Genomic DNA, 11,795 nt, shown 5'->3' with positions numbered 1-11,795 from the left:
ACATTGTACATTTATTCTCTCTTTTTCAATTAGGTTTACCAGGAAATTACTTTATTATTATTCTTTTTAAAGAACAAAAATGTGTATTTTGTATCATGTAACATAGAACATGTCATGTATCACCAAAAAATTAAGAAACAGTATCTTAAACAAGACAGTAGTTCATTTCTCTCTCAGGTAAGAGAGGTGCAGAGGTGTGCACCCTGGAACTGTGTCTGAGCACCGTGACATCATCAGGGTCCCAGACATAGTCTTCAAGCTGTGATTGCACTGCCTAGCATCCAACGTTGTGATCTTATCATTCACAACTGTGGTGCTTTAATGATCAGATTCGTGTTTCTGGCCAGCAGCAGGCAGAAGGGAAAGATAAAAGAATTGCTTCACCAATAATTCAACCCCCTTTATTAGCCATCCCAGAAATTCTGACCATACTTTTGTTTATTTATCATCTACCAGAAGTTAATCATAGAGCCACAGTCTGAGGCAAGGAAGTTCTAGGAATGCAGCCTAAGTAGATTTCCACCTGGGGAAAAAAAAAAAAGAGAGCGAAATCAAAGTTCTATTCTTGGATAAGAGGACATGGGGTGGGGCTGGAGGTACCTGCTACAATTTCATGGATCCTGTCCAACATTTCTGCCTTCATTTCTACTTTGAATTTTCACAGCTTCCATTTCAGTTAATGCTTCTTCCTAATTTCTGTTGGTTTATTTTGATACTCATTTTTTAAGCCCTGAGGTCAGTTGTTTGTTTTTTTTTTACTTTCAAATAAATTACAATAAAACAATTGAGAATATAAATTTGAAATCCTGTATTTTGTTGTTGCTTCATTTGCTACATCTTAACCTTCTGCCAGGGGGGTAAATGTTTATGGAGCTGTCCCAAGACAGCTAGAACTAAGACCATCAGAGTTTATGAGCTTTGAATGTATATTCTGAGATGGGTGCTTATTTGACATATAAAGTCTTTCTCAAGACACAGTCTCTCATACCATAATTCACTGAACAAACTGCCTTTTGCCAGACATTGAGTGGTCTCTAATTCTTCAAGATTACAAGTATTGCTGTATCTCCCATGCTTATGGGAGCTTAGCTAGTAGCACAGCTGGTAAAAAGAATCCACCAGAATCAAATGCAGACCCTGGTTCGATTCCTGGGTTGGGAAGATGTGTCTTTATTCACCTGTGTAATTACATCTGTGACTTCCCTGGTGGTCAGACAGTAAAGTGTCTGCCTACAATGTGGGAGACCTGGGTTCAATCCCTGGGTCAGGAAGATCTCCTGGAGAAAGAAATGGCAAACCCACTCCATTATTCTTGCCTGGAAAATCCCATGGATGGAGAAGCCTGGTAGGCTATTGTCCATGGGGTCGCAAAGAGTCAGACACGACTGAGAGACCTCACTCACTCAATTACATCTGTAGGATTAATTTCTCTTAGTGGAATGGCTGTGAGAAAGGATGTAAAAAGGTGAAATCTGTTACCTAGCACAATACACCTTATTAGTTTGATTGTCTTTTACCCTCCAAAAAGTTTTTCAGAGAATATAAAATGCTTTTTCCCATACACTTTAGGTGAGAGTTTAGATGGCAATCCTGTTGTATCAGTCAAAAGTTAAATAGGCACAACCTCTGGCACAAGTAGAGAAGCCCTCTTCTGGGAGTCTGTCTTACTGAATTGATTTTATATGTACACAAATACACTCCTTACATGATTTGGAAATAAAATTAAAGATGATGTTAAAACTGGGGGGGGGAGATCACCTTGAAGACATGTACATGTGCTATGATTCCATTATGTAAAATAAAACTATGTGCAAATGTAAATACACATTAGTATTTAAGTACGAAGTAAAAGAATGAAAACAGTACGTCCCCAGCAATGGTGAGTGGTTACCTCTCAGGAGGCAAGTCAGGTTGGGCCAGGAAAGGGAGACTGTGGTTAAGAGAAAGGTCCACATTTAAGTCCGTGTACTTTTGTATTCTATGTATCTTTTACACAATGGATATATTTTCATTTGACTATTAGAGGAAATAAGATACTTATTAACTAAAATTAAATTGAAATGTTGGTACATACGTTACCTGTACTATCATTTCATTAGTTATACTGCTTATTTGCCACCTGATGCTTATTTGCCACTTTGGCCACCTGATGCGAAGAGCTGACTGATTTGAAAAGACCCTGATGCTGGGAAAGATTGAAGGCAGGAGGAGAAGGGGACAACAGAGGATGAGATGGGTGGCATCACGGACTCAGTGGACATGAGTTTGAGCAAACACCGGAAGATAGTGAAGGACAGAGAAGCCTGGTGTGCTACATTCCATGGGGTTGCAAAGAGTCAGACACAACAACTGAGCGACTGAACTAAACTGCTTTTTTTATATGATCGCTTTATTTGTCTTTTAGTGTCTTGATGGAGGAGAGGAGGAGCTAGGTTCATCACTGAGGAGCTAGGTTCTTTCTCTCTTGCTGCCCTGCTAGAACATAGACTAGCTGCCACCATCCCAGGTGTCAGCTGACAAAATCCAGTGAGAGAAGGTATTTTGTCACAAAACAAATCTTAGTAATCCACCTAGCAGTCTTACACACACACACACACACACACACACACACACTTCTGGGTCATAATTTTTCCTAAGTCTCTTCCTAAACCCACCTAGCAGTCTTACACACACACACACACATATCCTTCTGGGTCATAATTTTTCCTAAGTCTCTTCCTAAACCCACCTAGCAGTCTTACACACACACACACACATTTTTCCTAAGTCTCTTCCTAAACCCATCCCTAGCAGGAGAAATTAATGTGGTTACACCTCAGCATAACAAAGAAGGTGAGTACCTGAGAAAAAAACCTGAGATTTTTAAAAAGCAAAATGAGGGTAATGACTACGACATGAGCAGCCAACAAGTCCTGGTAAACTGCTGAAAGGCATCCCTTTTCTCCCAAGGTAAGTACTTTGCTCTTTTGATTTCTTTACTCAATTATTCTAAAGTTTGGACTGCAAAGTAAATCTTACCAGTACACTTTCTCCAGAAAGATCAGTTGCTATGCTCCAGCCCATATGAGACATAGCTTGGGGCAATTTATAGGGAATAGACATGTGCCTAATTAGGGTCTGAGAAGATTCCTTCCGCTCTGCACGTAGCCACTGGTTAAGAAATAACTTTAGAGGGAATTTAATGGATTATCACATTTAATCTTAGAGATTACATAATTTGCTAAATATGTAGACATAAATATATGGTTTTAGGAATGTATCTACAGCTTGGAACCACAGCCCTCTGCTCCCCAAAAAGGAACCATCTCCTTTTGGTCTGTCTGGTTTGCCTGTGTATGTGTGTGTGTACATGCACACACATGCACACTCAGTTGTGTCTGACTCTTTGTGACCCTGTGGACTATAGCCCGCCAGGCTCCTCTGTCCATGGGATTCTCCAGGCATGGATACCAGAGTGGGTTGCCATCCCCTTCTCCAGGGGATCTTCCTGACCCAGGGATTGAACCCGCGTCAGGTCTCCTGCACTGGCAGGCGGGTTCTTCACCACTAGTACCACCTGGGAAGCCCTTGCCAATGACACATACGTTAAACTTGTTAGCAATGTCCCAGATTTCTTTTTGCTCATTTCTGGGGGTTTTTTGGGTTTGGTTTTCATTTGGTTTTCGTTTTTTGGTTGTTGTCTTTCTTCATGCCTCACATACATTGACCTTTGCTTTGGTATTTCTTCAAATTTACTAGTTCTGTCTTTTGTTGTGTTAATTCTGCAGCATTTAGCCCATCAGTGAGCTCCTTATTTCAAATACTATATTTTGTTATTTCTAGGACGTTCATTTGATTCTTTTTATAGGTCACAATTATCTATTGAAGTATTTAATTTTATATTCATTTTATGTTTTTGTCTCTTATTTCTCATATTATCCACTTTTCTGAAACCCTTGCCTACTACTAACTCTGTATCATCTCCAGGTCTGTTTGTATTGACTATTATATCTATCACTAGACACTTTTCTTGCTTCTTGTCATATATGGTAACTTCTTTATTGCATGCTGGACATTGTGACTGAGACTTTATATTACATTATCAGCCTCTAAAGAGTATTGACTTTTGTCGTGGTGGCAGTTAAAATACCAACAGATCGCTTTTAGATTTTGTTAGGTCTGCTAACAGATTTGTCCTAATTCTCATGTTTTTACCCATATGACACTGAGTTTATGGAATCTCAGCTGAATGTCCAGGTATTTTAAAAATAACATTTTTTCCAGAGGACTGATGATATTCTTTATTTCTGGCTTCTGTGAACAGTTAAATTTTCTGCTTATTATTTAAGTGAATTTGAAACAAGATTGGTGGTGGAGGAACAACACTCTTTAACTTGACCACTGTGAGTTATAGCAGTTATATTTTCTCTATAGTTCTGTATGGACCTATACCCAAATCTGAATTTTCTTTTCCAACTACACAGTAATAAAAAAGAAGATAATCTTTTAAAGAAAACCTTCCTAAGAAAATCCTTAGAAAATCTCAGGATTGAAGGGAAATAAAACTTTATTACAAACAAAAAAATATACTTACGTGTTGTGTTAATTAATTCCCTGCATGTCTGTGTTCACAATAAGATGAGAGGAAATGAGTTGAACATAAACAAGGATGAATGTCCATTTCTGCAGTTGAATTAAAAATAACAATCATACAAGAATAAAATAAAAAAACACTTGAGTTTAATAAGCATCTGGCATAAGAAAAAAACTCAATATTTTTCCTAAATCCTGAAGTAGAGGTTTTCAGAATAAAACTAAATGTAATAATATATTGGTTGGGAGGGTTTAGGTACTTGAAGATACAGGTGTATCTGAAGATCCTCTAAGATCCAATCATTTATCATCTCCATGGCACACAACATGCCACTGGCCTTCCCTGCAGGGCAGGTCTTGGAATATCTCCAATATTTCTCCCAAGCCTGACTCCAGTGAAGGAACCGGAGTATGTAAAACCCAGCCCTTAGTAAGTGGCAACAGGTGAATAAGACATGTTGTCAACTGGAAGCACAGAACCTAGACCTCCAGGTTTTGCAGAATTGTCTTGGGAAAAAATTAATACCTTGATTTCCTCTTTTTTTTATTTTGACATTTCTAAAAAGTGCACATCTATGGGAATTCCCCAGTGGCCGACTGGTTAGGACTTGGTGATTTTACTGCCAAGGGCATGGGTTCCATCCCTGGTCAGGGAACTAAGATCCCACAAGCTGGGCAGTGCAGCCAAAAAAAAAAAAAAAAAAATGTGCATAGCTAAAGCTTGCTATCAATTTTCTTTCCCTGAAGAACCAGAGTTACTCACGTAAACTCAAGTAAATGATGTTTAAACATGTAGAACAGGAGAGAGGAATGTACTGGTGGTCTGTCTAGAACTAAAGTTCATTTTACCTTGTAGGTCTTACAAGTTTGGGTGATTATTCTTCTTGAAGTTCAAGTTTGTCAGCGGTTAGTTAACTTGGGAAAGGACACAAAGGAGAATGATACTAATTTTTAGCAAATTAGCAACTGTCTATTTTGGTTGGTAAGCACATATTTCATATCTTAATCATGTTGGACATCACTTGATAAGTGGGGTTTCTGAGACTTGCTCCTAATATATGCTAAACCCCTCAGAAGCTTTTACCAATACCAAATGCTTTTTTGTGTGTGAAATAAGAATCTGATTTGGCCCTTGTCATATAAAGTTCTAATCTATGGCAGGCAACCCACTTAGAATTTTAAATGGATGTTGACCATATATATACACAGTTGAGCAAAGAAGTTAAGCATTTAATTTAATGAACAGAATAAAGGAAATATTTGCTTTCTGGTTGTGTCACTCTCTCTTAACATTAACTGAGTGCCAGCCACATTCCAGAGAGCAGACAATATGATGAAAACAAGGACCAGGAAATAATACAGCACATGAAATGTTGCTCAATTAATGTTTGTTGAATCAGTGGAAGTTTGCTGGCTTTTTCCTATGCGTTAGCTCCGAAAGTTCCTTATGAAGTACCTTTTATGCTATTTCATTGATGAAGAGATTGAGGCTTGAAGAAGTTAATGGACTTTGTAAACCCTGGGCAGGTCCCACAGTGGGTGATGGAGCAGTGTTCTCCCTGCCTATACTGGGCTCACTCTTTCTCCTGGCTCAGCAGGATGCCCTTTTGTGCCCTGGGAGCTGAGTGAGAAAGGAGCTGGAACTGAAATCAGCAAGCATAGTAGATGGACCTACCAACCAACCACCAGAGAGATTTGTGACACAGGCCACATTTCAAGAGTAGTGAGCACAACAGAACGACAACAGTAACCGTGGCAGCCAGGTACAGAGGACACCACGTGGGGAAGAGGAGGCCAAAGGGGCTCACTGAGGAAGCGTGGGGAGATGGAGAGTGTGATTTACAACACGAAATAAGCATTTGGCCTGCAGCCTCGGGATTTCCTGTGGTGAGAGGGATCAGTTCAGTTCAGTCAGTTCAGTCACTCAGTCGTGTCCGACTCTGCGACCCCATGAATCGCAGCACACCAGGCCTCCCTGTCCATCACCAACTCCCGGAGTTCACTCAGACTTGTGTCCATTGAGTCAGTGATGCCATCCAGCCATCTCATCCTCTGTCGTCCCCTTCTCCTCCTGCCCCCAATCCCTCCCAGCATCAAAGTCTTTTCCAATGAGTCAGCTCTTCGCATGAGGTGGCCAAAGTACTGGAGTTTCAGCTTTAGCATCCTTCCAAAGAAATCCCAGGGCTGATCTTCAGAATGGACTGGTTGGATCTCCTTGCAATCCAAGGGATTCTCAAGAGTCTTCTCCAACACCACAGTTCAAAAGCATCAATTCTTCGGCGCTCAGCCTTCTTCACAGTCCAACTCTCACATCCATACATGACCACTGGAAAAACCATAGCCTTGACTAGATGGACCTTAGTTGGCAAAGTAATGTCTCTGCTTTTTAATATGCTATCTAGTTTGCTCATAACGTTTCTTCCAAGGAGTAAGCGTCTTTTAATTTCATGGCTGCAGTCACCATCTGCAGTGATTTTGGAGCCCCAAAAAATAAAGTCTGACACTGTTTCCACTGTTTCCCCATCTATTTCCCATGAAGTGATGGGACCAGATGCCATGATCTTCGTTTTCTGAATGTTGAGCTTTTTTTTTTTTTTTGTAATGACCTCATTTTATTTTTTTATTTTACTTTACAATTTTGTATTGGTTTTGCCATACATTGACATGAATCCACCATGGGTGTACATGCGTTCCCAAACATGAACCCCCCTCCCACCCCGCTCCAAGCCAACTTTTTCACTCTCCTCTTTCACTTTCATCAAGAGGCTTTTTAGTTCCTCTTCACTTTCTGCCATAAGGGTGGTGTCATCTGCATATCTGAGGTTATTGAGATTTCTCCCGGCAATCTTGATTCCAGCTTCTGTTTCTTCCAGTCCAGCGTTTCTCATGATGTACTCTGCATAGAAGTTAAATAAGCAGGGTGACAATATACAGCCTTGACATGCTCCTTTTCCTATTGGGAACCAGTCTGTTATTCCATGTCAAGTTCTCACTGTTGCTTCCTGGCCTGCATACAGATTTCTCAAGAGGCAGGTCAGGTGATCTGGTATTCCCATCTCTTTCAGAATTTTCCACAGTTTATTGTGATCCACAATCAAAGGCTTTGGCATAGTCAATAAAGCAGAAACAGATGTTTTTCTGGAAGTCTCTTGCTTTTTCCATGATCCAGTGGATGATGGCAATTTGATCTCTGGTTCCTCTGCCTTTTCTAAAACCCACTTGAACATCTGGAAGTTCGAACTCCTGACATCCAGACCCTAGCCTGCCTGCCTGCCTAACCGGTACGCTACTGCGGCTCGCTGATAAGAGGGATAATGGTGCCTTTATTTTCAAAAAAAAAAAACAAAAAGTGGGGAAGGGATAAAGGTATCTTTCACTGTGTCAATGAGGTGACTTTGTAAAGCCTGTAGGGAACAAAGGGATGGGGGCTAGTTGCCAGGTAAACCAACCACATGATTAGAGGGGTCAGAAATTTCAGTATCCCCCCCCACACCAACAACCTCAGGGAAGGGAACAGGTTGAGACTGAACCAGTGACCCAATGGTGAATGATTTAATCAACTGTGCCTGCGGTAAGGCAGTTCCCATAAAAACCCCAAAGGACAGGTTTTGGTAAACACATGCAAATTCAGGGAGAAGGAAGGGGGCCTGGAAGCTCCACACCCCTTTCCCACACCTTGTCCTGTGCATCTCTTCCATGTGGCTACTCCTGAGTTTTAGATGTCCTTTTACAATAAACTGCTCATCTAGTCGGAGAAGGCAATGGCACCCCACTCCAGTACTCTTGCCTGGAAAATCCCACGGATGGAGGAGCCTGGTGGGCTACAGTCCATGGGGTCACACAGAGTCGACACGACTGAAGCGACTTAGCAGCAGCAGCAGCAGCAGCTCATCTAGTAAGTAAAACGTTTCTCTTGAAATCTATGGGCCACTCTTGAAATCTATGAGCCACTCTAACAAGTTGACTGAACCCAAGGAGGGGCTCGTGGGAACGTCTGATTTCTGGCCAGTAGGTCAGAAGCACAGCTAACCGCCTGGGTTTGCAGCCTGCATCCCAAGCCAGAGAGGAGGGGGGCAAAGGGAGGGAGAGGAGTCAGTCTGTCAGGCGGCACCCCCGGGTCTGCAAAGTCTGTACTTAGCCAGCTTCAAGATCAAAGAAAGAGCCCGGAGTCAGCGAAATAGACATCAGTGGTTCAATGGGCAGGGGATCAGACACGTCTGAAGCAAGGTCCTGGAGCCACACCCCATCGTGTGCTGTAGACGGCAGGCACAACATGGCAGCAGTCTGCACTCCTGGAGGAGAGGGAGGCTCCTGGTTAGAGCGGGAATTGGGGGGAGGGCGAGGGCTCATCAGTTACCAGGGGAACCAGCAAAGGGGCAGGAGGCCCCTCCCGGCCCTGTGACGAGCTGAGCTAACCGGTGATGTTCTGGTCTAAAGGTTAGAACGGTCACGAGCTGGGGCGGGGGCAAGTGTGTAGGAAGCTCAGTTGCGAGAGTACCGCGTGGGTAAGGCAGGCTTTGGGGCTTTGGGGATGCACAAAGAACAAGACGACAGCCTTCTCGGGAGGCCTCATCACACAGCGTTGCAGGACTAAACACTTAACTAGTGCAATCTGATGTTACCTCCAGGAGGCTGGATTGAGTTGAATTGTACAGCACACAACTGGTGTCCCAAGAATTGCTGGTTGATGTAGGGAACACCCACTCATATATGCTGAAACTGCCAACCAGAACCTGTTCAGAGAGAAAGCGAAACCATCCATGGCTTCCGGGCAAATTAGCTCCTTGATGCAGAAAGAGGGCATCTTGAGGATTTGCCCCGGGCTGTGTGAGAGAGTATTCTAAAGCCAGAGTTCTGAACGGAAAATGCAGCTCTTTAAGAGATGTGCGGTCATCTAGAGGTCATGGCTGCTCACCGGTGAGCCAAACCCCAAATCTGGCCCAAATCGTCCTTCCTTTGCCTTAAAAATAATGAAATGTAGTGCTTGAGTTAGGGTCTGTATTCCTCAGGGTGCCCGTTATTCCCTATTCACTGCTGTATTGTCCGTCTAGCCCTTTAACCACCAACAGGTGGGCCTGCTCCACCAATCTGGAGGTCCCAAACCTCAGTTTCAAAAGGAACAAAATTAGACCAGCGTGGAATAATTTTTTATTGGCTTATTGGTGGATTTCTTTGGGCTCATCCTTGTTTTTCAGACACTCCTTTCAACCTGGCTTATAATTATGCAACAACAGTACCTGCTAGAATCAATCAGCAGCCTTCCAAACCCAAACACGTTCATCCTTATCCAAATGTAATTTATCTGAAATGCCATGTTGGTGTGAGCATTATGCATTACTGCATGGGCTTCTATTTTCTTCTTAAATAATGAAACACCCTAATGGAAAATATTCCCTCTAAATAAATTTTAATGAGCACTTATTTGCCCAAATTGTCCTTTCTCCGAATGGCAGAAATTTAATGTGAACTTGAATTATCAGGGGCATTTTGTGATAATGGGCTTTGGGAATACATCATGCAAAGATGACTTATTTTCCTATATCATCCTAAAGTGCAAGCGCTGGGGTAACAACTTCTCAAATGCAGAGTCAGTTCCAATGTCTTCACTTATGTCTCTACAGGGAAATATCACATCAAACATCATGTCAAGGTGTAAGATATTACTGGAGATTGAAGACAACAAGAAGCCTAATTGTTATAGACGTCATATACCCCCAGACTTTGCCATGACAAATGGCATGTGTCTGCTACATGTTTTTGGTTCCATGCATTGAATTGTTTTCCTTTTAAGATTTTTTTTTAATGTGGACCATTATTAGTCTATTGAATCTGTTACAATATTGCTTCTGTTTTATGTTTTAGCTAACATAAAGATCTTATTTCCTGGACCAGAGGTCTTAGCTCCCCAACCAGGGATCAAAAGCTCAACCCCTGCATTGGAAGCCTTAACCACTGGACCACCAGGGAAGTCTCCCTGAATTGTTTTTCTGAGGAGTAAAGGTGAAAGTGTTAGTCACTCAGTTGTGTTCGACTCTTTGCAACCCCAAGGACTATAGCCCTCTAGGCTCCTCTGTCTATGGGATTCTCCAGGCAAGAATAATGGAGTGGGTAGCCATTCCCTTCACCAGGGGATCTTCCCAAGCCAGGGATTGAACCCGTGCCTCCTGCATTGCAGGCAGATTCTTTACCATCTGAGCGACCAGAGAAGAAAGCAAATAGGAAATACCACTCTGTACTGTGGGCAGGCTAGAAACTGGGGCCTTGTGCTCAGCAAGAATTAGAGTCAGGCCAGATGCAGAATTTGGAGAAGTGCCTTCCAGAGAAGAGCTCTGGCCTCAGCAAGAATTACAAGTCTATGGAGTAGGGAGCCAGACTCAAGGGTGCCCCCTTAGACTCCAGGATGCACGCGGTTAATTACTCTTCTAGACTTTCTTTCCATCTGAAATACTGCCAAAGGGAGCTGTTGCCATTTCTGAATCATTTTTTATAATCAAAATGACACTGAGAGGGATCGTTTAGTCCAAGTATAAAAATTTTGTATCACATACCTACTAGAAGCTCCAGAATATTTTAAAAAAACGAAAAACACTAAAAGAAAGAGAGAACTCCCATTTTCTTTTTTGTTACTGAAGTATAATTGACATACAACACCATATCAGCTTCAGGTGTACAAAAGAATGATTCAATATTTGTATACAGAGCAGAATGATCGCCTCGATAAATCTAGTTAACATGGAGAGTCTCTGTTTTCAAGGAGCTCTGTTCTGAGATGCTCAGCAGCAAAGTCAAAAACACCTGAGCGTATCAGCAGGATCCTTTTTTCAAATCAGAAGAATGTTCGCTCAATGAGCACCTCTAGGGCACGAAGGGGCCCCAGGATCCAGCTCTTCCCGTTCCTAGGAGACTATAGGTGTTGGGGGGCAGTGAGGACTCCAGAAGCTGAGGGCCACATCCCTCACCAGCCTCCACCAGGTCTGTGGATGCCCTGAACACTCTGCTTCCTTCTCAGTAAAACAGGGGAGAAGACACCCATCCTGTGAGGCAGTGGTGAGGCCCTTACAGACGGTAGACATTTAAGGAATGTTCTCTGAACCTCCTGTCCCGTGAGCAACCATCTCCTGTCTCCTCTCCCCACTGCATCGAACTGGCTCGACTGGAGCCACTTTTTCTTCTTCCTTCCTCACGTCCCTCCTTCTTCCTCTTCTCCCTTGATCTTTCCCGTT

The 11,795-nt window shown here is 42.5% G+C and overlaps 1 long non-coding RNA gene across 1 annotated transcript; it reads right to left on the bottom strand.

Annotated features, from left to right (window-relative positions):
- Positions 1 to 382: 382 nt before the first annotated feature.
- Positions 383 to 4,752, bottom strand: LOC120872835. Its single transcript, XR_005723355.1, has 2 exons — positions 4,574 to 4,752; positions 383 to 523 (listed from the first exon to the last, which is right to left on the bottom strand). It is a non-coding gene; the product is annotated as an uncharacterized LOC120872835 (long non-coding RNA).
- Between the last annotated feature and the right edge of the window lie 7,043 nt (positions 4,753 to 11,795).

This window comes from Oryx dammah, unplaced genomic scaffold, assembly GCF_014754425.2.
Source record: "Oryx dammah isolate SB20612 unplaced genomic scaffold, SCBI_Odam_1.1 HiC_scaffold_13, whole genome shotgun sequence".
Lineage (NCBI taxonomy): Eukaryota > Metazoa > Chordata > Mammalia > Artiodactyla > Bovidae > Oryx > Oryx dammah.
This window is presented reverse-complemented; position numbering and strand designations above follow the sequence as displayed.